The following is a 22,959-nucleotide window of genomic DNA, read 5'->3' on the forward strand; positions in this document are numbered from 1 at the left end:
CCTAACATTTTTCGTTCCATTGCTCTTTGTGCGGTCCTTAACTTGTTCTCGAGCTTCTTTGTTAACCTCCAAGTTTCTGCCCCATATGTTAGAACCAGTAGAATGCAATGATCGTACACTTTTCTTTTCAACTAGAGTGGTAAGCTCCCAGTCAGGATTTGGCAATGCCTGCCGTACGCACTCCAACGCAATTTTATTCTTCTGTAAATTTCCTTATGATCAGGGTCTCCTGTGATTAATTGACATACTCCTTTACAGACTCTTGAGGCTGACTGTCGTTCCTGAATTCTTGTTCCCTTGCCAGGCCATTGAACATTATCTTTGTTTTTCTGCATATTAATCTTCAACCCCACTCGTGCACTTTCTCAGTTAAGCTCCTCGATCAATTGTTGTACAGTTAAACCTGGATATAACGAAATTGACAAATTCCCGGAAAACTTCGTTATAAAGAGGATTTCGTTATATGCAGGTTCGGCTCGAAAATTCGAAAAATAAACGTTTACCGTATTTACTCGATTCTAACGCGCCCTCACTTGTAACGCGCACCCGTTTTCGTCGAAGCACTCATCCTCGGAATGTCACACCTAGGTACCGGATGCGTGGACGCGTGTCGTTTCGCACAAGCGAGAGGCATCGGAAACGAAGAGCGAGCGTCACGATGGCGTCGTAGCGTCGTATAGTGTTACAGTAGAACCTCGCTGTTACGTTCCCGGGGGCTGCGTTTTCCCGGCTGTAAGTCGTTTTCGACCGGTCCCGGCACAGCTCCCTTAAAACTCCATGCATTGGTAACCCCGCTGTTGCGTCGCAACTGTGGGACCGTTCCCGCATCATATGTTGCGAACTGCCACCCCGCGCCAGCCCGAGCGGCCATTTTGACTTTTCATGTCGCTTGGCTTGGTGGCTTGACGATGGCATTGGCCGCCCAAAGTGCCGGGAGCGACAACTATGACGTATTTTCGGTTTCCGCCAGCAAAAGTATGGCCCTTGAGATCCGTATTTGCTGTATAAAGATGGTGTCCATGACATGTTGTGGCCCTAAAATTGGTTTTGGCTCTAGATATTCCGTATATAAGGGTACGGCCACGCTAGCGGCAAAAAACGCGCGGTCATGCAGCGAGCGGCAAGTTGCCACGCGTCAGCGGTCAGCGCCTTGCCGCGAGGCTACCGTGGCACGCGCGTCTCTCCGCGCGGCAGCGCGATAAGATCTCCTGCGCTCTCCGAACGGGCGAGCAACACCGCGAGCGCTCTTGCTCTTTGCTTCATGCGAGAGACGACGATCGTCGATTGAAAACCCGGCGCGGACCGGCGGCGTTCCGGTTGTGATGGCTCCGTGACATCACCCTCGTCGCTCTTGATTGGTTCTTCATCTCGCGGCACGCGGCATTTGCTGCAGAACCATTTCGCGCAGCACGCCGCAAGACCCCCGATTCCTGCCGCTTTTGCTGCGTGTTTTTGCCGCTAGCGTGGCCGTACCCTAAAGTCCAAGGGCGATAATGCAGTCGCCGCGCGCCGTATGCTGTATGTGCGAGTGAAAACGTGCGAGGGGAGCCGACGAACGCGTCTAAATCTTGCGCGCGCAAGAAAAGCAGGGAGGAAGCGCGCCTTCTTCCGTTGCGCTCGAGGCACCGGCGAGGGGGGAGCTATGGAATAGCGGGGCGGCGCGCGGTCCCGCAGGCCGTATCTTGAAAGCGATCTGCGTTGGGGCAGTCTAGCAGTGCAAGTGCGTCGGCGGCTCGTAACTTTCTGCGTGCTGTGTGTTCTCGGCGCTCAGTTTGCGTTGAAGCGATAGACAGCACGAAGGTCACTTCGCTCGCTTCTCCAGCGGCGCTTCCACACGCCGCCAGCGTTTGACAGCGCTCCGCACTCATCGAGTCTGATGTGCCACAGCGTGTACCAGCGCGTCGGCAACATCAGCTGAAAAAGGAGAGAGTGCCGGCTTGGCGGTCTAGGCCAGCTGCAGCAAGCGGCAGGATCAGATTTGAATGAAGGGAGGGGGAAAGGTCACGCCCGCGGCGACAAGATCGCCGGGTCGAGGGATGCAGGGCCGCCTCGCACACGCACGCACGCACACGTGCGCTCGCTTCGCATTCCATCGCGGCGGAGAAGGTGCTTCCGGTTGCTGCTCGCGCAAAAATGACAAAATTTGGGGCGAAGTCTCTAGATGGTCGGAGGGGAAAATTCGTTATATCGAGGGGGTCTCCCGCTGCCACTTCATTACGTAGAGGTCTCAAATACATGTGCTTCTAAGGAGTAATGGCGGGGAATCGAAAAACTTCGTTATATCTAAGAATTCGTTATATGGAGGTTCGTTATAAGCAGGTTTAACAGTAGTTCGTCCCCATTGTTGCTGAATAGGACAATGTCATCTGCAAACCGAAGGTTGCTGAGTTATTTGCTGTTGATCCTCACTCCTAAGCCTTCCCAGTCTAAGAGCTTGAATACTACTTCTATGCATGCTTAGTAACAGCTTAGTGTAACAGCTTAGTAACTACCAAGTGTAGGGAATGGAAGGTTGACATGCTGAGATGGCGTGGCATCTTGTGTACCATCTTCCCGTGCCTTTAGTACTGCCGGTTGTGTAATCTCAAATTTCGGAGACGTGTTGAAGCGAGAGGCTGACAAACCATTTGCTCCCTGCTGTCTGCACTTTTCATGATAGCATTATCCCACTGCAGGAGACGCTATCAGCCGTGGGGGCAGAATCGACTGGCTTCACTTTGTACCGCCGACGTGAAGATATTGTTGACACGGCATGAAACCTTATCTTTTGTCGCAGACTCTCAAATTCTACAAAATGAAATTTTTATTGCATTCAAATTTGCTTTTTCTGATTGCCCAATGATTCGGAAAATGTTGCAGCCCCTTTTCGTGCAAGAGAAATCGAATCGGCGACTTTACGTACTTGTATAAAAATGTTGAATTTCAGTATAAGTTTATTTCGATATAGCAAAGCAAATTGGCGATATTACTGACTTCATTAAATCGATGTTTAACTGCAGTACTATCACTTTAGTGATATTTTGCATGACTCTGCATTGGACTTGTGGAAGCATGTGGCCAACAGTGTTCCTGGTACTGTGCACATATAGCGAGTTTGGCACAGCGCCAGAAACGCTGGTGCCCGTATACGCAGACGTATCCGGTGCCGAGTCGCATGAAATCTGGAGAAACTGATATTACTATCTCCAAAAAATGATTCACTGAGATCATAGTTGAGCACAAGATGAACCCCCAATGAAAAACGTTCTGTCGCCATCTTGCGATGGCTCTGATGGTAGGCTGTTGACAACACTGCAAATGCGATTTTGGTTTCTCATCAATTGTAACATGTGGACAATTTTCGGGCCAATTTTCTTGGAAAAATTGTGTGCGTTTCATTCTGGTAACTATGGTACTTTTTTGGTTAGTTTCGGATCACCGGGTTTTATAATTGGTAATAATCCTGCGTTTTGAAGTGGTCTTGTGGCTGTGAATATTTTTCAAGCTGGCTTGGACAAAAACAAAAAGGAAGAAGAGTTTCAGTAGTTAACTCTCGTGCTTAGCTGTTATTCAGTGAAGAACTTTAGTAAGCAAGCATATGACTATCTGCCCTTAATTCTAATTTGAGACTTTCCATCACTCTCTTAATTGCGCGCTCTCACTAGCGTGAGATGTTGGTGATGCCATTTAAAAGCCAGTCACGAATGCAGAGAATTGAATCATCCAGTCAATTCATATTGTTATTTTACTCTTCTATAAACCTTGCAACATTTGTTTTGTGGCTAGAAATGACTTACCCTACTTCAATTACCAAGTGCCCATTATGTTCTGTCAGAATAAAGCAAAAATGCAAAAAGGAAAAACACTGATGTGAATGTCAGTTGCATGTAATTATATTTAAGTTATGTGCAGCTGCTCTATAGACTCCTAAGATCCAGAGGGAAGTTTTGGAGCCCGAATTAAGCCACTGTTACGAATGCAGCAATGCATTCAACTCGTTTGCAACCTGTTGGGCATTACTATTTATTCTGACAGTAGTACATGAAGGGAAAGTTAAAGGTTAAAGATAAACATGGGATAAATCTAGATTGTAGTATTTGTTCACGGCAGGTATATAGCATTTGGTGGCACAATTCTCAATTTGCAATGTTCCACGACAGATGAAATAGAAAGTTTATTTCTCTTTCACGCAGTACAAAGCAGTACAGGGAAGAGGGGACACTGGGCAAAAAGCTGCTAAATCTTTTGCCAGATATCTCTGAGGCCATGCTTTGAAAGGCATTACTGCCTTCATTTTCTTGCACTACTGCAAAGGGAGAGCACCACAATGCCACAAATAGCGCTGACAGAACAGGACGAAGATGTAGCAAGCAAGCAAGTAAAATTGATGAGGCTGCATTACTTTTGATGTTTAAATGTAGCTGATAAGAAGTGTGGCAGTTGACTGATTCGTAGGTGGGATACATGTAACCTCACGGGAGCTTCTGTTTTTAGCTTTGCATGCGCTGTCCTACATTTACGTCATATTTGTGCTTACTGCAAACTGTTCTCAGTAAAAGCAATGCTTTGTATACCTCTGAATGCAAATTTATCAGTCCAGCTTGACTTAATATGTTAAGGGTTTATCATATATAGGCACTGAATGGGCACTCTTCTCACGTAGTCATTCTAATAGCTCGGTGTAGGAATGGAGCCTTGTAGAGAAACTGTCTGGAGGATTTCCCGCAGAATAGGTGCAATTATTAGTTTCACGTTACTCGATTTGGATGCACTTTAATTCCTGAGTGTGCTAGAACATAATCGGCCGACTAACTCACGTTTGTCATATCCTTGCAGTGGCTACGGACCGTCCTGAATGATGTTGACAAGTCTCGAATCCCAGCGATTAGACGTTCAGTGACCTTCTGCAACAGAGCAGTTGGTTCCCGCCAATGTTTTTATTCCTGTTTGTGTTTTGAGACGGCATGACGGAGGGCATCGGTTGAAGTCTTCCATAACGTTTCTACAGCCGTGCAATTCAAGAACTGCGATGTTGCCTCTTGCTGAAAAGGTTCCCAGTGACTTTTGTTTTTTCTTAACTGCAGCTTTTGCTTTCTCCATCATAGCGTTTAATATAGCTTTATTGTCCTTTGCTGCAGCTGTTATGGTCATTTTCAGCGAGAATCTGATGTAAATAAATGCTTCTTGTCTCGTATTTGACTAACCATTTTTTTAGACACTGAATTTAAATGAGGTTGGCACATTTGGTGATGCTGCCTACTCTTTGTTGCAAGGAAAACTAAAAAAAAACACTAAAAACACTCGAAAGTGCTATAGACAGCCAAATATAAACATTTCCAGAGTTCTGCACACAGGTGAAGGAAGGCACAGAACAAGCAAAAGTACACAAGAGTAAGAAAATGCACCCAAGTAGGCAGTTTAGAGTACGAGAAAGCTGATGTAGGCATGCTTAACTACATAACATAACTCATAGCAGCATTACTATTATATTGTCGAACCTGGATATGTCGAATCCAAAGGGGATCACAAAAAAAGTTCCATATATAGGTATTTCGATATATAAAATAAAAACTGTATACAAAAATTTTCAAGGTGATTTTACTGCTGTTCGTTATATACAATAATTTATATGTGGGTTTGATATATCTGAGTTCGACTGTAATAACAAATTTAGACGTGGGCAGGACATACGACCTTTGGTATTTAAGGAATTGAAATAGTGGGCCGAGACACGAACATTTAGTAGCATTAGCCCAGGATCTTCGCATTTTACATACATATTTTTAAAGCAACAAGTGCTCTTTTCTGTACCTGCACTGTTGGCGATGGCCCAAGTATTATTTTTTTTTCAGGGTGACAAACCATTCTTTGCAGTCTCAAATTACATTTGTGCAAATTAGCACGGTGTCTCTTGAAGCGGTAGGGATAAGGCCTGTGTGGATTGCATCGAGAATGGCGGGAGGAAAACCAAACAGGCCTTGATGTCATTCTTTGTGGTGCCATGCTTTACAGAGCAATCAAACAAGGGTTACAAAGGCTGCGAGTGTAAATAAGGGAAACAGTTCCTGTTGTCCCTTTCAGACGCTGTGTACACAAATTTGTACAGCAAGATGGTGCATCAACAGCAAAATTGCTGATAAAAGTAATGATATTTAAAATGTGTCGCATACATCTTGAAACACTTGATTGGAATTGTGCTGAAATTTTGAATAACATGTGCAGAATGTTTTAGCAAAATGAGTGGGAAGGTGGATGGTTCAGAGTTTTTACTCTGTGTCAGTATGTTGTATGCAGCGGGTTCACTTTTTACAGCGAAACTGTTAAGGGCTCACTGTCCGGGTGGTCGCGTCCGGCAATAGAAAAAAACTCTCATTGGCCGTATGCTGTATGTGCGAGTGAAAGCACGCAAGGGCGAGGGACGCGTGCTTTCACGGAGAGCGAATGCACGGTGGAGAGCAAATGCGACTTCCCAGTGGAAGGGGAGCGGTGGGCGAGGAGGGCATTCAGGCAGCCTAGACTGTGCGTGTGCGTGCCCTATCTCCCACTGCGGCGCATGCGCATAGCCCTGCCGGCCTCTGCCGCCTGTGCCGCAGACTCTCTCTGGGCTCTCGCCTGCCTCTTCCCTAACAGTGTCGACAATGGCGTTTAGCCGTTCCGTCACGTAGCCAGCGTTTTGACAGCGGTTGTGTGCGGTCACACAAACAACGCGCACAACTGTTGTCGACAGCGGCGGCGTTTTGCCCGCGTTCGCACTGAATGCGCGTGGCGTTGGTGACGTGTTTATGAAGAACGTGCCAACCTTTGCCGTACACCTTAAGTCTTCTAGGTGGTGTTGCCCTATGGCGGTGTACCGTAGCGACCATAAAGCCATGGTCCCTGTGGCCACTAAATAAATGAAAACCACAGGATCATATATATTTCTCATTCTTTAATAGTTCAAATAACCAATTACACCATCACATCTTAAGTCATAATTGGAAATGCATAATTCCAACCACAGTATAGCTTCGCTGGTCTTCCATCTCCACCCCAGTGGGAGGGCTGACAGTTCTTTCATGGTTTTTCACAATGTCAAGCTAATTCTGAAGTGGCTGGATAAGTGCTTTTAAAGCTTTTCAAAGCACGAAATAGTTTTGTTCTCATATTTGATGTTCTTGTAGCGAGTTACCGTGCGGAGTCCACTTTCTCTAAGCTTGACAAAACTCGCAAAATAATTGAAAATCCTTCATCTTTTCTGCAGCTGTACACTTTCTACGATTCTGAAGATGCTAGAAATGTGAAGTTTTCAATCGACGAGGCAAAATGGCGTCTGAAAGGGTTACGCCACTTTGTGAACATGATGATGCCGTGGGGCACCCAAACTTCTCATTTGTCCTCAACCCTCTTCTTAAAGGGGCCCTGAAATGCTTTCTCTGGTAATCGTAGGATGACCTCGCTATTAAAGAACGTGGTCTCCACGATTCTCGACCAGGAAAAATTCTTCAAATCCTTGAACTACAAGTGGAGTTATTGCACTGATTCCCAGTTTTCACTACCTTCGTCTATGCTAGCCCCCTAGGAGTTGCACAGCGGAGAAGGCATAAGAGCAAAGTCCCAGCCAAACGTCGAGTGTCTCCGTGGTGAAAGGGCAAGTCGCAACACCCTGTGGCGGTTGTGGTAGACTACGCTAGCGCAGCGTGCCGCTGCCATCTTAGAGGCCACGTGCAGCAGGACACAACTACACGCAGTGCGAACACAAAATGATTTTTGTCTGTTTGAAATCGCAGGCATATACCTATTTTAACTTCACTGAAAACTTGGCAATTATGTATTACTGAGAACGTTCTCGCGATCACGAAATCGACCAGTAGCGTTGGTCGGCCAACTGCTTTAAGTAACAACATTGCGGATGCGAGAGCAACCACCTGTTCACTGCTGTTCACTTGAGATTGTAATTTCCGTGCTGCATGCAGTTGGCCGACCATTCTATTTGGCTATGTTCACAGATATTTGGCTCATGTTCACAGGAGCTACGTTGACAGATCGGCAACGTTTTTTTACTATGTTCAAAAGTGTTTCAGGGCGCCTTTAAGTTTATTGATCTACAGGGAGCTGTTGAGTGTTTTAATTGCATTACACGTCGCGGCATTCTTGAGGTATATGCCGCATAATATACATATGGCAAACGGTTAAATCTTAGGTTGTCAGTGAAGGAAAATGTGGATGTTTTTAGCATGTTCTGCTTTTCAACAGTTTAGAAACTGCCCCACGTGCAGCAAAAAAAAAAAAAAAAAGTCATGCAAGAGTGTCCTCCAAATAAGCCATATCTCTTAGAAGGGTTGGTGTACTACATAAAAAAATGGCACAAGTTGGAGTAACTGACGCCCTCCCTCGGTAGTAGCCTGAATATTCCTCTGTACTCCATTAGTATACCTGCTGCACCAATGTGAAAGGAAGCACATTGGTGTTCCTCATTGATGTGTGGACTAAAGCGAAAAGTGTTGTAATGTATGAACACCTGCAGCACAAGCTCATGGTTACTCAATGCCGTGATGCTTGCACCTGAGTTCTCTCTGAAGCACAACACTTCATTGTTGTTGAGTATTGGAGAATGTGCTCCTGGTAGGTCCAATGAAAAGCTTAAAAAATGTTTCCATGGACGATTTCTTGGCATGAACGTCAGACATGGCAATTGCTGTCGAGCCAGCTACAGCAGCGCCTGTTCGATCTGTTGGCTGACAACTGGTGGAGCGTGAAGACGAGAAAACCAATTGCCGTCCCAGTTTGCCGGTCTGAACATGCAAATTGAATGCATGACAAGAGTGTGGCTCTTCTACAGTAGTTCCCACCAAATTCAAGTGCTGAAAGCTGCGTCGCCTAGCTCTTGCAGCTTGCCCATCAATAAGTAACTGGTTGCATGTCATTGGTTACTGAGAAAAGGAAATTAACTGCCGTGAGTGTTACCGTGTAAAGAAAGTAATTAATCACAAAACTACCAAAAGGTGTGATGGATTACAAATAACTAATTACATATAATTTGTTATGTACTAGTCTTGAGTACTACGTACTTGGTCATTTACGCACCACTTCACCCATTGTTTGTTTGCTGAGTAACATCAGTAGGTGTTAGTCACATAGCTCTGCATGCTTTCATTGTAGTTAAGAGTGAACCGTTCAAGTTGTAAAGTGATGCATTATTATTTAATTATAGCTGTCGCATTAAGGTGGCGGTCCCACTCCGGCGGCACGAGCCCCCCGTTTTCAGTACTTTTGGAGCAACCGTGGCGGCTCTTCTACTTAGGATATAAAGTTGTCGTATATACCATAACAAAGCTTAATTCTTGTAGATTCCAACTATATATAATATAGAGAAATTGATCAATGTGATTTAGAAATAAATGTTAAAGAACAAGCATGAGATACATGGTTTTTGCGAACTGTGTCTCAGTTGTGACCATATTTAGGAGAAACTACCGCATGTACTGCATTGCGGCTTGCACTGTAGCTTTAGGACATATTTATCTGTTTCCTAGACGCAGCAAAATAATTTTGAATGTTTACTTTTTGGATAATTTGCTTTTGAAGATTGCCAAATATCGCAAACTTCTGCTGTAAACAGCCCGATAACTACACGCTCAAGGAAGCTAAATTTTGGATAAATTAGAGTTCAAGGAATGTCCATTTAGGACGCAAAATTTCATTCATGTACCTTCATTATTTTTAAACCGCAGCTTCGTAGCTTTAGTACCTTCCCGTAAAAAATGGGCAAAAGTAAAACCAGAATTCCAAATATTGCTTAATTTTGGCCGCATTATTAGGAAAGCTAATAAAGGTACATGAATGAAATTTTGCGTACAAGATGGAAATTCCTTGAACTCTAACGTTACCAAAAATTTAGCTTCCTTGAGCGTGTAGTTGCCGGGCTGTTTGGAAGAGAAGTTTGCAATATTTGGCAATCTTCAAAAGCAAATTATACAAAAAGTAAAATTCAAAACTGTTTCGCCTCGTCTAGGAAATAGATAAATATGTCCTAAAGCTACACAGCAAGCCGCAATGCAGTAAATGCGGTAGTTCCTTCTAAATATGGTCACAACTGAGACACAGTTCGCAAAAACCATGTATCCCATACTTGTTCTTGAACATTTATTTCTAGGTCACATTCATAAATTTCTTTATATTATCTATAGTTGGAATCAACAATAATTTAGCTTTGTTATGGTATATACGACAACTTTATATCCTAAGTAGAAGAGCCGCCACGGTTGCTCCAAAAGTACTTGAAAACGGGGGCCTCGTGCCGCCGGAGTGGGACCGCCACCTTGAAGAACCACGCGTGGAATGTTATGGTTCTAATTCAGCACAGAAACAAGGGCAGAACAAGACGTGCACCGTGCACAGAGACTAGGCAAAGATCGCAAATGAAATTCTAGTCACCATGCTGGCTTCAAAATTTGTAAATAACATTCAATCAGACGTACTTAAATTTTTAGTGTGTAAAAAAAAAAACGAACAAGTCGCACCGATCAATTTGAACTAGGATTAAAACTAGGAAATCCGACGCGCAAAAGCCGTGCCGTCAACACCACTCCTGCGTAATTTCTTTTAATACAGAATAATAATAATAAAAAAAAGGTCTCACCGAGATTTGAACTCGGATCGCTGGATTCAGAGTCCAGAGTGCTAACCGTTACACCATGAGACCCTAACCAAATATTCCGACGCCGGGAATCGAACCCGGGCCTCCTGGGTGAGAGCCAGGTATCCTAGCCACTAGACCATGCCGGAACGGATGCAAGCGACGCGTAAAAGCGGTACCATCATTGTCACTGCTGAGTAATTTCTTTTAATTTAGTACAAAAGAATTAAAAAAAAGGTCTCGCCGAGATTTGAACTCGGATCGCTGGATTCAGAGTCCAGAGTGCTAACCGTTACACCATGAGACCCTAACCAAATATTCCGACGCCGGGAATCGAACCCGGGCCTCCTGGGTGAGAGCCAGGTATCCTAGCCACTAGACCACGCCGGAACGGATGCAAGCGACGCGTAAAAGCGGTACCATCATTGTCACTGCTGAGTAATTTCTTTTAATTTAGTACAAAAGAATTAAAAAAAAAGGTCTCGCCGAGATTTGAACTCGGATCGCTGGATTCAGAGTCGAGAGTGCTAACCGTTACACCATGAGACCCTAACCAAATATTCCGACGCCGGGAATCGAACCCGGGCCTCCTGGGTGAGAGCCAGGTATCCTAGCCACTAGACCACGCCGGAACGGATGCAAGCGATGCGTAAAAGCGGTACCATCATTGTCACTGCTGAGTAATTTCTTTTAATTTAGTACAAAAGAATTAAAAAAAAAGGTCTCGCCGAGATTTGAACTCGGATCGCTGGATTCAGAGTCCAGAGTGCTAACCATTACACCATGAGACCCTTAAACATTCCGACGCCGGGAATCGAACCCGGGCCTCCTGGGTGAGAGCCAGGTATCCTAGCCACTAGACCACGCCGGAACGGAGACAACGTTTTTTTTTATTTATTGCATGTTTACGTGATACAGAAGGGAATGACACAAAGGGTTTCAAAACTTTTTTGAAAGCGATCAACTCATCAAGCAGTCCCACCCAATCAGGTGGCTGTGGCTGTGCACGGTAGATCTCTGGCATATACACTACATGTTCAATAAAATTTTCCCTTACAGTGTGAGGGTCAACGTCGGCATGTCTTACTGCCATTCTAGTTTTCCATATACTATGGAGGCTCAGGACCATTATCATGTCGTAAGGAATGTCGCCATCATTCTCAACTGGTAAATATCGGATTCCATGTGGCGTAATCGGCAGTTCCTTTTTAATAGTTCGCTGAAGGATGTCCCAATGAAATATTGGATCCCAGCATTCGATAAATACATGTTCCATTGTTTCTGGTTTTTTGCATAATATGCAGTTGACTGTCCGCGGTACGAAGATTCCTTTGTCTTGTAGCAACGTTTTTACCGGTAAAGTGTTTGTATGGAGCTTAAAAAAATGCTTTGACATGGGGTTTTATTGGCAGTTCCTTTTTAATAGTTCGCTGAAGGATGTCCCAATGAAATATTGGATCCCAGCATTCGATAAATACATGTTCCATTGTTTCTGGTTTTTTGCATAATATGCAGTTGACTGTCCGCGGTACGAAGATTCCTTTGTCTTGTAGCAACGTTTTTACCGGTAAAGTGTTTGTATGGAGCTTAAAAAATGATTTTACATGGGGTTTTATCGGCATTCCTTTTTATAGTTCGCTGAAGGATGTCCCAATGAAATATTGGATCCCAGCATTCGATAAATACATGTTCCATTGTTTCTGGTTTTTTGCATAATATGGAGTTGACTGTCCACGGTACGAAGATTCCTTTGTCTTGTAGCAACGTTTTTACCGGTAAAGTGTTTGTATGGAGCTTAAAAAAAATGATTTTACATAGTGTTTTATCGGCAGTTCCTTTTTAATAGTTCGCTGAAGGATGTCCCAATGAAATATTGGATCCCAGCATTCGATAAATACATGTTCCATTGTTTCTGGTTTTTTGCATAATATGCAGTTGACTGTCCGCGGTACGAAGATTCCTTTGTCTTGTAGCAACGTTTTTACCGGTAAAGTGTTTGTATGGAGCTTAAAAAATGATTTTACATGGGGTTTTATCGGCAGTTCCTTTTTAATAGTTCGCTGAAGGATGTCCCAACGAAATATTGGATCCCAGCATTCGATAAATACATGTTCCATTGTTTCTGGTTTTTTGCATAATATGCAGTTGATTGTCCGCGGTACGAAGATTCCTTTGTCTTGTAGCAACGTTTTTACCGGTAAAGTGTTTGTATGGAGCTTAAAAAATGATTTTACATGGGGTTTTATCGGCAGTTCCTTTAACTCGTTTTAAGACGTCTTGTCCAGAACCTCCAGTGTATATGTTTCTGTACAAGGGAACAGGTAACATAACATCCAACAAATCTTTGTACAGGTTTTTCCTTTTCACTGTACTCAAATATTCAAAAGAAAAACGCACCTTAAGTATGCGAACAGCAACAACAACTTCGTGCCAGTAACCTCTTATACCGCGTAACGTGGTCTTATTTGTACAAACAATGAATTCCGGTAGTGCATTGTGCAGTCGAACTTGTATAACCGTGCGCAAAAATGGGTCACACTGATCTCTTAAAAATATAAAACGTGACACAATTTGTCTGATAAACAGGTGCGCCAGACCAAGCCCACCTTTCTTCACGGACAAAAACAGGTTAGTGCGACTAAAGTTCTTTCCCAACTCCCTCCCCAAATAAACACTGCAAAAACTCTTAATTTTTTGTAGGTTAGCCCGGGACATGAACAACACTTGCATCACATACCATAACTTGGCGACGAAAAATAGATTACAAGTAGTCGCACGTGCAAACATTGACAGATTCCGACCCTGCCATCCCAGTTTCTTATCTTTCACCCGCTCTGTTTCTTCTTTCCAATATTGTTCGGTATCATCATAACATTGTAGAGGGGCACCTAAGTACGTTGTTGTCATTGCTGTCCATTGTACGCCAGAGAATAATTCAGATTTTTCGCTCCACTCGCCATGCCAAAACCTATATATGGTCTTCTCCCAATTAATTTTACATCCGGCTTCCTTACAATAGTTACCAGTCAGCCTAACCACCTATTTGATGCTTTCCTGGTCTTGACAAAAGACAGCAATGTCATCAGCGTATGCGAGTACCTTGAGTTCTGTCGCTTCAAGCATAAAACCGCAAACTTTTTGGCTATTAATTAGGCTCAAGCAGAAAGGTTCCAAGTAGAGATCAAAAAGTAATGATGAAATTGCACATCCTTGCCGAACACTGGAGAGAAGTTGGATTGGTTCACTTAACTTATTGTTTATAATGATCCGCGTGCCAAACTCTGAGTAGGCCATTTTAACTCCATTTAATATCACTCCGCCGACATTAAGGTATTCTAATAATGAAAAGAGTACTTCATGGGATACATTGTCAAACGCTTTCTCCAAGTCCCGTTGCAGCACTGCAACCCGACAGGAGAGGGCATCGCAGCACTCAAGCACACACCGAGCTACATGCGTATTTGTGGAAATTGTTCGGCCCTTGATGCCACATGTTTGATGTGGTCCCACTAGCTGTGTTACGACACTTTGAAGTCTTTTCGCTAGCACTTTCGTAAATATTTTGTAGTCACAGTTTGTAAGGCTTATTGGTCTGTAAGATTTTACTGACAACAGTTTAACCGGGTCTTCGCACTTAGGGATTAGCACTATGTGAGATGTTCGGAAAGATGGTGGCATTCGCTGTGTTGCATACATTTCCTTGAAAACACTATGCAGTAATCGGCTGAGCTGATGTTTGAAAGCCTTGTAGAAGGCCGCTCCTAAACCATCAGGCCCTGGAGCTTTTCCTGCACCCAGTCCATCGATGGCGTCTTCAATTTCTCGTAATGTAATTGGAAATTCAAGGTTTGCTTTAATGTGTTCTTCTAAACGTGGCATAAGATTAAGCAAGTCTCGCTCAAATCCTTCTTCTAGTTTTTTCTTGTTTCCAAGCAGTTCGCGATAATGAGCTACGAATGCTTGCTCTATCATGGTAGGCTCGGAAGTTTCCTCGTTTTGATATATTATTGCTTCTATTTCTTTTTTCGTCGCGTATCTCTTTTCGTCACTTAACGCCCGTTTAGTGGGCATTTCCCCATTCCACAATCGTTCCGCCCGTGCTCGTACCATAGCTCCCTTATATCGTTCTTGGTCGATAAGTTCGAGCTTACTTTTTATTTCTTTTATCTGCTTCATGCAAGATCCAGCATTTTCACACTCTGTACGCATGAAAAATTCTAGTTGGCTAGTTAATTCTTTTTCTTCTTGTTTTTCCTTGCGACGCAATACAGATGCCCTTTCTATCGCTTTCATTTTAACGTCTGTTTTCAGAATTTCCCAGCTTTTGATGCAGTCGTTGGTCTGCGCTGTCGTTGAGGAAATAATTATATCTTTTATATCACTCACAAAACAATCATCATCAAGCAGTTTCGCTTTAAATTTCCAAAGATCCCAATTAAAATTCGTTTCTTTTCGTTTTCCCCCTAAATTAAACATTACTAGACTATGGTCAGGAAATGGTACGTGTTTGATTTCGTAACTCTGACACAGTGGCACAAGCTGTAATGCAACGTACGCTCGGTCTAATCGCGCATGACTTTCACCTTGGTAGTGCGTATAAACGGATGTTTTTCCCGTCGATAAGAGACAACTGACATCTTCCAAATCATAATCGTTTACAAGCACATTTAAAAACTGCGCGCTTGTATCTTTACGTTGCTGTTTTTTGGCATGATCATCTGGTCTGCACACGCAATTAAAATCTCTCATCAAAATTACGTATCGCTCACACTTCAGGTACTCTTCTAGCTGTTCAAAAAACGCTCTACGTGCACATTCATCATTTGGAGCATACACACACAATACGCGCCACTTAACGGCGGCAAAAGAAAAATCAAGTATGACAAATCGGCCAGTTCCACATATAATCACTTGTTCTTCAACAATACCAATACTATTACGAATAAAGAGAGCGCAGCCTCCCGAAGTGCCAACCGCATGACACACGCACACGTTGTACTGCGCTCTAAATGGCTGCACCATGCGGTCCGTCTGTTCCTGGCCTTCCACCTTTGTCTCTTGCACTGCTACTATATCTAAATCATTTTCTTGGAAAAGCCGGCTTACTTGGTATTGGCGTCTCCGGCTTGCCAAACCACGAACGTTTAAAGTGCCTAGACGAAGGGGCTTCGTAAGGTTAAGTGCCATGGTTAAACCGAAACAGGTGGACCGCATGGAATTTACCTCGATATTTTGTGCTGGTATTCGGTTGACTCGTTGCTGCGATGGGAAACGTCGCGTCCAGCAAGCAGTTCGCCGGTCTACAGCGCTGTGGTTCAGTTGCTAGGTGCCTTGAAGCCATAGTGGGTGCTTGGAAATCCTAACTGGGCAATTCGGTGGGCTATGCGTTGTCCCTGGTTACGAGGGCATAATTCCCACCATTTTCCGGTCAGGAGGGATGGTGGGCTTCGGTTTGAAGCTCGCGGTCGTCGTCCGGTTTGAAGGCCGGCCTTCATGACTGTTTTGGTGGGCGGTTCGTCACCGCTGCTTGCAATGGGCTTTTCCACTTCGTTGCCTGCTTCGTCGCGCGGTCTCTTGGCAGAAGCACCCGATTCAACTTCCATGACTTGCGCGTCGGCTTGCGTTTCCACAGCCAACACTGCTTCCACTATCTTGTCTTTGTCCTTCTCCTGCGTTTCCCCGGTCAAAGAGACTTCGCTTGTCTGGGGTGTGGTGTTGTCAGCAAAAACACCCTTCCACGCGTCGGTAGAGATGGCCTCGTGATTTGCTTCCTTCGTGTCTGTCTGATTTCGCTTGTCACTAGCGGCTTCCTCGGCGTTGGCCTCATCCATTATGAGCTCAGTCTCCACGTCTTTCTTGGCTTTTCCTGTGATGCTCGCGTACGTGGTCACGCATTCCGCGTCGGTGTGACCGAAGCGCCTACACTGTGAACAGCGAGGCACACGACAGTCACGTCGGATGTGACCGGTGGTGTTGCAACGGAGGCATAATGGTGCTCGGTTTGGCACAACAACCAGAGCGAGTTCATTTCCTACTCGCAACTGGTGAGGTAGATCATCGATAGTCACGCCGGATTTGAGTCTCATAGCGACTTGGTGGGTTGTAGATGCTCTGTCCGTAATGCCGCGTACACGCCATTTTTCCTTCGTGATTTCTGTAACTTTTCCATACGGTGCCAGGGCCGCACGCACTTCGTCATCACTGACGCCGTAAAGAAGCCAGTGCAGCTTCAGTCGCAATCCTTGGTCGTTTGGGTTAACTACAATGCATCGGCGATTCTTGACTTGAATGTCTCCGGCAGACAACATTTTCTTCGTTGCTTCAGCGTTCTTGAATGTCATGGCCCAAACGTGGTTCATCCGGTACGCTCCCAAAGCGATAACGTCGGGTAGCGCACCAAGCTGTTCCAGGGCATCACGAAAGTCTTCTACGCGGTATGGCTGCACCCGCAAATCCGCATGAAGAAAGATGGTACTCATCACAACCTGACCTGATGGAAGTTGAGGCAGAATAACTTGGTAGTCCTGGTCGACTGAAGCAAAAGACCTGTTACCGCGGCTTGAATGGGCCGCTGAATCCGCTCCTTCGGAGCCCATGCCCATGTTACCCACGAGCGTACACAACGGTGGCCGGAAGTGGAATCCTAGACCACGCCGGAACGGAGACAACAGACGCGTAAAAGCAGTGCCATCAATGCCACTGCTGAGTAATTTGTTTTAATTTAGGACAAAACAATAAATAAAAGGTCTCACCGAGATTTGAACTCGGATCGCTGGATTCAGAGTCCAGAGTGCTAACCATTACACCATGAGACCCTTAAACATTCCGACGCCGGGAATCGAACCCGGGCCTCCTGGGTGAGAGCCAGGTATCCTAGCCACTAGACCACGCCGGAACGGAGACGAACGACGCGTAAAAGCAATGCCATCAATGCCACTGCTGAGTAATTTATTTTAATTTAGGACAAAACAATAAATAAAAGGTCTCACCGAGATTTGAACTCGGATCGCTGGATTCAGAGTCCAGAGTGCTAACCGTTACACCATGAGACCCTTAAACATTCCGACGCCGGGAATCGAACCCGGGCCTCCTGGGTGAGAGCCAGGTATCCTAGCCACTAGACCACGCCGGAACGGAGACGACGGACGCGTAAAAGCAATGCCATCAATGCCACTGCTGAGTAATTTATTTTAATTTAGGACAAAACAATAAATAAAAGGTCTCACCGAGATTTGAACTCGGATCGCTGGATTCAGAGTCCAGAGTGCTAACCGTTACACCATGAGACCCTTAAACATTCCGACGCCGGGAATCGAACCCGGGCCTCCTGGGTGAGAGCCAGGTATCCTAGCCACTAGACCACGCCGGAACGGAGACGACGGACGCGTAAAAGCAATGCCATCAATGCCACTGCTGAGTAATTTATTTTAATTTAGGACAAAACAATCAATAAAAGGTCTCACCGAGATTTGAACTCGGATCGCTGGATTCAGAGTCCAGAGTGCTAATCGTTACACCATGAGACCCTTTTTTTTTCTTTATTGCCAGTCCTCGACATAGAACAACACAAATTGCAATGAAAACTATACAAAAACAGCAATATATACATTTGTTGCGGTCCGCTACTGCGGCATGACGTTGTCTATTAAAATTCCTTGAGTTCTGTCAGGGGTTCAACCCTGGACAGCCACTCGGGAACGGGTTGTTGTGATTTCTGTACTTCTATGTACGTCTGCATACATTCACGGAAGTATACACGCGCCGGTCGGGCATCAGGGTCACAGTGGTACCCCGCCATTCTCGAGCGCCATAGACAGTGGAGGCCCGTGAGCATGATCAGGTCGTACGGGTATCCTTCGTCGTCATTTACAGGCAAAAACCTGATTCCCTGGGGATCTATCGGTAACTCCTTTTTTTTAAGGTTCTTTGCAACACGTCCCAGAAATAGACCCCCTCCCAACAGTGGATGAAGACATGATCTATGTTTTCTGGTTTTCTACAAATAAGGCAGTTGGTTCCCCATGGCAAATAGAACTTGTTTTTCCAGAAATGTTTTAACGTGTAAAGCACCGGTATGCAATTTAAAGAAGAACGATTTGGTGCCTGGTTGCACTGGCATCTTTCTCACCCTTTTCAGAACGTCTAGGCCTGGGCCTCCACTGTACACGGCTCTGTACATGGGTACAAGCAAAACACTATCACACAAATCTCGATATAACTTTTTCCGTTTTACAGTCCACAAATATGCATTTGAAAAACGAGCACGCAGAAAAGAAAGACTATCAACTATTTCCCGGAAGAAACCACGAACTGTACCTGTCATTGTTTCGGTACCAACAACAAACTCGGGAAGGGCTCGTGATAGTCTCATTTGGATAACGGTGCGCAGAAAAGGGTCAGTCGTATCGCGAAAGAAAAAGAACCTGTTCACGAGTTGACGCAAGAAGAGGTGCGCCAACCCAAGACCGCCATCCTTAACACGCCGAAATAGATTATCTCGGCTGCATCGCTCCCAGCTTGATGCCCACACGAAAACAGCGAACACGCGGTGCAGTTTCTGCACATTAATCCGAGAACACTGTAGGACCTGCATTACGTACCAGATCTTTGTGACAAGAAACATGTTGCATGCTGTAGCTCTCGCAAATATTGACAAGTAGCCCGCGTTCCATTTGTCCGCTGTTTCTTTTATTTCCTTTGTCCGCTCCTTCCAGTATTCGCTACTGTCCTTGTAGGCATCAAGGGGTGCGCCAAGGTACTTAACTGGTGTCGTAACCCAGCTTACGTTCGAAAAGTGGTCTGGGGTAGACGCCCACCTTCCATGCCAAAAACCCAAACATTTCTGCCAGTTCACAAAGCTATTAGTGACTTCACCAAACCTTCTGACGATACTAACAGTATTCAACACACTCTGCGTATCTTTGCAGCATACAGCCACATCGTCAGCATAAGCCAATAACTTGACCTCTGCTGCTTGCAGTTGAAATCCGTTAATGTGATTATTTTGGATTATAGCCTGACACAAAGTTTCTAGGTAAACACAAAACAAGAGTGGGCTGAGTGGACAACCCTGGCGAACGGAGCGCTTCACATTAATGGGGGCCCCCAATGTCTGATTAATTATAAGTCTCGTACAGCAGCTCCGGTACGCCATGGTCACCCCCTCAATGACTATGCGGCCAAAATTGACATGTTTCAGGATGGTAAGCAAGATCTCATGCGAAACGCAATCAAACGCTTTCTCCAAGTCCAGCTGGAGGATCGCCACTGCATCGTACATGGCGTCACAACACTCTAGCACGCACTTTATCTTATGAATGTTGGTCAAAATCGTTCTTCCGCGGATGCCGCACGTCTGGTGCGGGCCGACTATATCCTTGATAACTGACTGAACCCGACGTGCCAGTACCTTCATCAATATTTTGTAGTCGCAGTTTGTCAGCGCTATGGGTCTGTAAGAGGAAAGTTGCTTGAGCTTTTCGGTCTCTTCTGTTTTCGGAATTAGTACTGTATGGGACTGGCCAAAGATGGTGGAAGCATTTTCAGTTCATATGCTTCATTGAAAACTGCGGTTAGACTAGGAGCTAGGTGGTCCTTGAAAGTTTTGTACCAAACTGCACAAAGACCGTCTGGTCCTGGTGACTTGCCAGGGTTCAGGTCTTCGATAGCTTTCATCACTTCGTTTTCTGTTATTGGTTGTTCTAACGTATCTTTTACTTCGCTCGACAATTGCGGTATTCGCTCCAAAAATAGGCGTTTGAATCCTTGCATATTGACGGGCCTGAATGCGAAAAGCTTTTGAAAATGTTCAAAGAAAGCACACCCTATGTTATGGTTATCGGTTACTTCAACCCCGTCGCGTTCGATGGCCTCAATATGCTTGCGTCTGGAGTGCTTTTTTTCTAATCCCAGCGCTCTTTTCGTAGGCATTTCGCCGCATGCCAGCCTTTCTGCTCTCGCGCGCACCAGTGCACCCCGGTAGCGCTCTTCGTCAAACGCCTCAAGTTTCTTCTTAACGGCACGCATATCTTCTTTATAAGCGCCCGGTTGCGTGCATTCGAGCTTCGCAAATTTATCCAGCATTGATTTTAAAGCGTTTTCTCTTGCCTTCTTTTCATATTGCAGTACGCTACCCCTTTCGATTGCCTTCATTTTAATAGTTTGCTTCAGCAACTCCCATTCCTCGCCTAACTTGATGGAACTGTCATTTCCAAAAGTGTTCAGAGCAGCCACTACCTTTTCGTTAAAAGTGTCATCCCGTAGCAGCTCCGCATTCATTTTCCACAGTTCCCACACAAATTTGCTTCCTTCTTTCTTGTGGCCAACCCTGCATTTTACCAGGCAGTGGTCAGAAAAGGATACTGCGGTCACTGCATAATACTGGAATTTTTCGACTAAGTCATCTGACAAATAAATACGGTCCAATCGCGCGTGACTTGTGCCCTGGAAATGAGTATACCTCACGTCTCGGTCCCCCCGAAAACACTCAGCGATGTCCTCCAATTCGTATTCGCGTAGAATCTGTGCCAGGGTATCACTGCTTTTGTCATGAACTATGCGTCGCGTAGACCTATCCTGGGCACTCAATACGCAATTGAAGTCACTAACTAAGGCCATCATTTTGTGCACCGAGAGGTGATGCTGTAGGTTAAGAAAGAAATTTGCCCTTTCTTCCACTGTATTAGGTGCATAAACACACAACACGCGCCAGTGGACATTGCAATAGCTGAAGTCACAAACGATAAGACGGCCAGAGGTGCATGAAAAGTAACCTTCCATAACAAGCCCTGGGAGCTTCTTCACGAACAATACACATCCAGCCGACGTCCCTACGGCGTGGCTCACTACCGTATAGTACGTATAGGTGAACCTTTGCACCATGCTCCCGGTCTGCTCCTCGCCGTCTACCTTGGTTTCTTGCACGGCTAAAACGTCGAGGTCCTGGTCCACTAGTAGTCGGTACACCTGACTCTGTTTCCTTTTGGCGGCCAGACCTCGAACGTTTAGCGTGCCGAGGCTAAGCGACGGGTTGGGAAGCCATTACTAATACAAGAAGGGGGGGGGGGAGAAGGCCCGGAGCATGGTGCTCACCTTAACGTCTAGCAGTCCGCTAGACGCCTCCGTGGCCATCCGGTGGCCGTCGGTCGACTTCGTCTGGGGTCGGCTTCGCGGCTGGCCTACGGTCGGCCTCCAGGTTCGGCTTAGGCTTGATGGTCGAACGCCTTCCGGACAACGTCTTAGCGGGCGGAGCCTCAGAGTCACCGCCGGCCTTTCCGTCGACTTTCTCGTCCTGCTGCAGGGACCTCTTGACCGATGCCGAGACGCCTTCGATGCGGGCGTTGGTGGGGGTCGTGCTATCTTCTAGAGCACTGCACGGGCCGATTTTTGCGGCCCGGCCCTGGCCCGTTTTTACATTGGGCGGCCCACCCGAGCCCGATCAAAACTTTTATGGCGAGACCCGAGCCCGGCCCGGGCCCGGAAATAATCTACGTTACCCGCCCGGCCCGGCCCGCCACCCCTTTACCTTAAGCCCGAGCCCGGCCCGAGCCCGGCTCAAAACCGACCCGAACCCGGACCGAAAAATACATGTTTTTCAGAGTTGAGAAGCCCGACAATAACTCGCAGAAAGCCCGAGCCCGGCCCGGGCCCGCGTCAAAAAACCTGAGCCCGGCCCGGGCCCGGGTCAAAAAGCACCCGCCGTGCCCGAGCCCGGCCCGAGCCCGTGAAAAAACTGCTCTACCCGGCCCGGCCTGGCCCACGGGCCGGGCCGGGCCCGGGCTTTCGGGTAAGCCCGAGCCCGTGCAGTGCTCTACTATCTTCTGCTGCCAGAGTAGCGTCAGTAGCCTGCTGGGGGCTCTCGTTCTCTGCCGGGCTCTCCGTCACGCTCCCGAGAGTTGCTGCTGGCTCCGTGGGGGTAGGGACATCATCCCGTCCTCCTTTCGTCGGGGTGGTCGTCTCGCTCGCTTCTGCCGCCACGTTGCCGCTTCCGGCTCCCTTGGCCGCGTCCTCCGCCTCGATGACGTCCATCATGTGCTCTGATGTCAAAGGCTCGCTCTCTGCCGAACCCGCGGCTACTGCGTAAGAGCGTACACAGTCCGCGTCGGCGTGGCCGAAAAGCCTGCACCTGGAGCAACGGGGAACCTTACATTCTCGTCGTACGTGGCCAGAACCCCGACAGCGCAGACACTGCATAGGGCGACCTGGGGCGACCACAAGCGCGAGTTCCCCGGCGACGCGTATCTGATGGGGCAAGTCGTCGACCTTCATCCCAGACTTGAGCTGCAGTAGCACTGCTCGAGTCGTTGAGCCCTTGTCAGAGACGCCATCCACTCGCCAGCGCTCGCGGGTCACTTCGGTCACTTTGC

General features: G+C 46.3%; 1 protein-coding gene and 14 non-coding genes across 15 annotated transcripts in view; 1 reads left to right on the forward strand and 14 right to left on the reverse strand.

Annotated features, from left to right (window-relative positions):
• LOC119458096 (uncharacterized) overlaps nt 1-5,173 on the forward strand; it is a 31,175-nt gene extending 26,002 nt beyond the window's left edge. The window contains exon 7 of the mRNA XM_037719911.2: nt 4,816-5,173. The gene's annotated coding sequence lies outside the window, so the exon portion shown is untranslated. The remainder of the gene's footprint in view (nt 1-4,815) is intronic.
• A 5,415-nt stretch (nt 5,174-10,588) lies between these two features.
• Trnaq-cug (transfer RNA glutamine (anticodon CUG)) lies at nt 10,589-10,660 on the reverse strand. The gene has a single exon. It is a non-coding gene; the product is annotated as a tRNA-Gln (tRNA).
• An 11-nt stretch (nt 10,661-10,671) lies between these two features.
• Trnae-cuc (transfer RNA glutamic acid (anticodon CUC)) lies at nt 10,672-10,743 on the reverse strand. Its single transcript has one exon. It is a non-coding gene; the product is annotated as a tRNA-Glu (tRNA).
• An 86-nt stretch (nt 10,744-10,829) lies between these two features.
• Nucleotides 10,830-10,901, reverse strand: Trnaq-cug (transfer RNA glutamine (anticodon CUG)). The gene has a single exon. It is a non-coding gene; the product is annotated as a tRNA-Gln (tRNA).
• An 11-nt stretch (nt 10,902-10,912) lies between these two features.
• On the reverse strand, nt 10,913-10,984 carry Trnae-cuc (transfer RNA glutamic acid (anticodon CUC)). Its single transcript has one exon. It is a non-coding gene; the product is annotated as a tRNA-Glu (tRNA).
• Nucleotides 10,985-11,154: 170 nt separating this feature from the next.
• Trnae-cuc (transfer RNA glutamic acid (anticodon CUC)) lies at nt 11,155-11,226 on the reverse strand. The gene has a single exon. It is a non-coding gene; the product is annotated as a tRNA-Glu (tRNA).
• Nucleotides 11,227-11,313: 87 nt separating this feature from the next.
• Trnaq-cug (transfer RNA glutamine (anticodon CUG)) lies at nt 11,314-11,385 on the reverse strand. The gene has a single exon. It is a non-coding gene; the product is annotated as a tRNA-Gln (tRNA).
• Nucleotides 11,386-11,393: 8 nt separating this feature from the next.
• Nucleotides 11,394-11,465, reverse strand: Trnae-cuc (transfer RNA glutamic acid (anticodon CUC)). Its single transcript has one exon. It is a non-coding gene; the product is annotated as a tRNA-Glu (tRNA).
• A 5,872-nt stretch (nt 11,466-17,337) lies between these two features.
• Trnaq-cug (transfer RNA glutamine (anticodon CUG)) lies at nt 17,338-17,409 on the reverse strand. Its single transcript has one exon. It is a non-coding gene; the product is annotated as a tRNA-Gln (tRNA).
• Nucleotides 17,410-17,417: 8 nt separating this feature from the next.
• On the reverse strand, nt 17,418-17,489 carry Trnae-cuc (transfer RNA glutamic acid (anticodon CUC)). Its single transcript has one exon. It is a non-coding gene; the product is annotated as a tRNA-Glu (tRNA).
• An 85-nt stretch (nt 17,490-17,574) lies between these two features.
• On the reverse strand, nt 17,575-17,646 carry Trnaq-cug (transfer RNA glutamine (anticodon CUG)). The gene has a single exon. It is a non-coding gene; the product is annotated as a tRNA-Gln (tRNA).
• An 8-nt stretch (nt 17,647-17,654) lies between these two features.
• On the reverse strand, nt 17,655-17,726 carry Trnae-cuc (transfer RNA glutamic acid (anticodon CUC)). The gene has a single exon. It is a non-coding gene; the product is annotated as a tRNA-Glu (tRNA).
• An 85-nt stretch (nt 17,727-17,811) lies between these two features.
• Nucleotides 17,812-17,883, reverse strand: Trnaq-cug (transfer RNA glutamine (anticodon CUG)). Its single transcript has one exon. It is a non-coding gene; the product is annotated as a tRNA-Gln (tRNA).
• Nucleotides 17,884-17,891: 8 nt separating this feature from the next.
• On the reverse strand, nt 17,892-17,963 carry Trnae-cuc (transfer RNA glutamic acid (anticodon CUC)). Its single transcript has one exon. It is a non-coding gene; the product is annotated as a tRNA-Glu (tRNA).
• An 85-nt stretch (nt 17,964-18,048) lies between these two features.
• Trnaq-cug (transfer RNA glutamine (anticodon CUG)) lies at nt 18,049-18,120 on the reverse strand. Its single transcript has one exon. It is a non-coding gene; the product is annotated as a tRNA-Gln (tRNA).
• Between the last annotated feature and the right edge of the window lie 4,839 nt (nt 18,121-22,959).

This window comes from Dermacentor silvarum, chromosome 7 (genome assembly GCF_013339745.2).
Source record: "Dermacentor silvarum isolate Dsil-2018 chromosome 7, BIME_Dsil_1.4, whole genome shotgun sequence".
NCBI classification, from domain to species: domain Eukaryota; kingdom Metazoa; phylum Arthropoda; class Arachnida; order Ixodida; family Ixodidae; genus Dermacentor; species Dermacentor silvarum.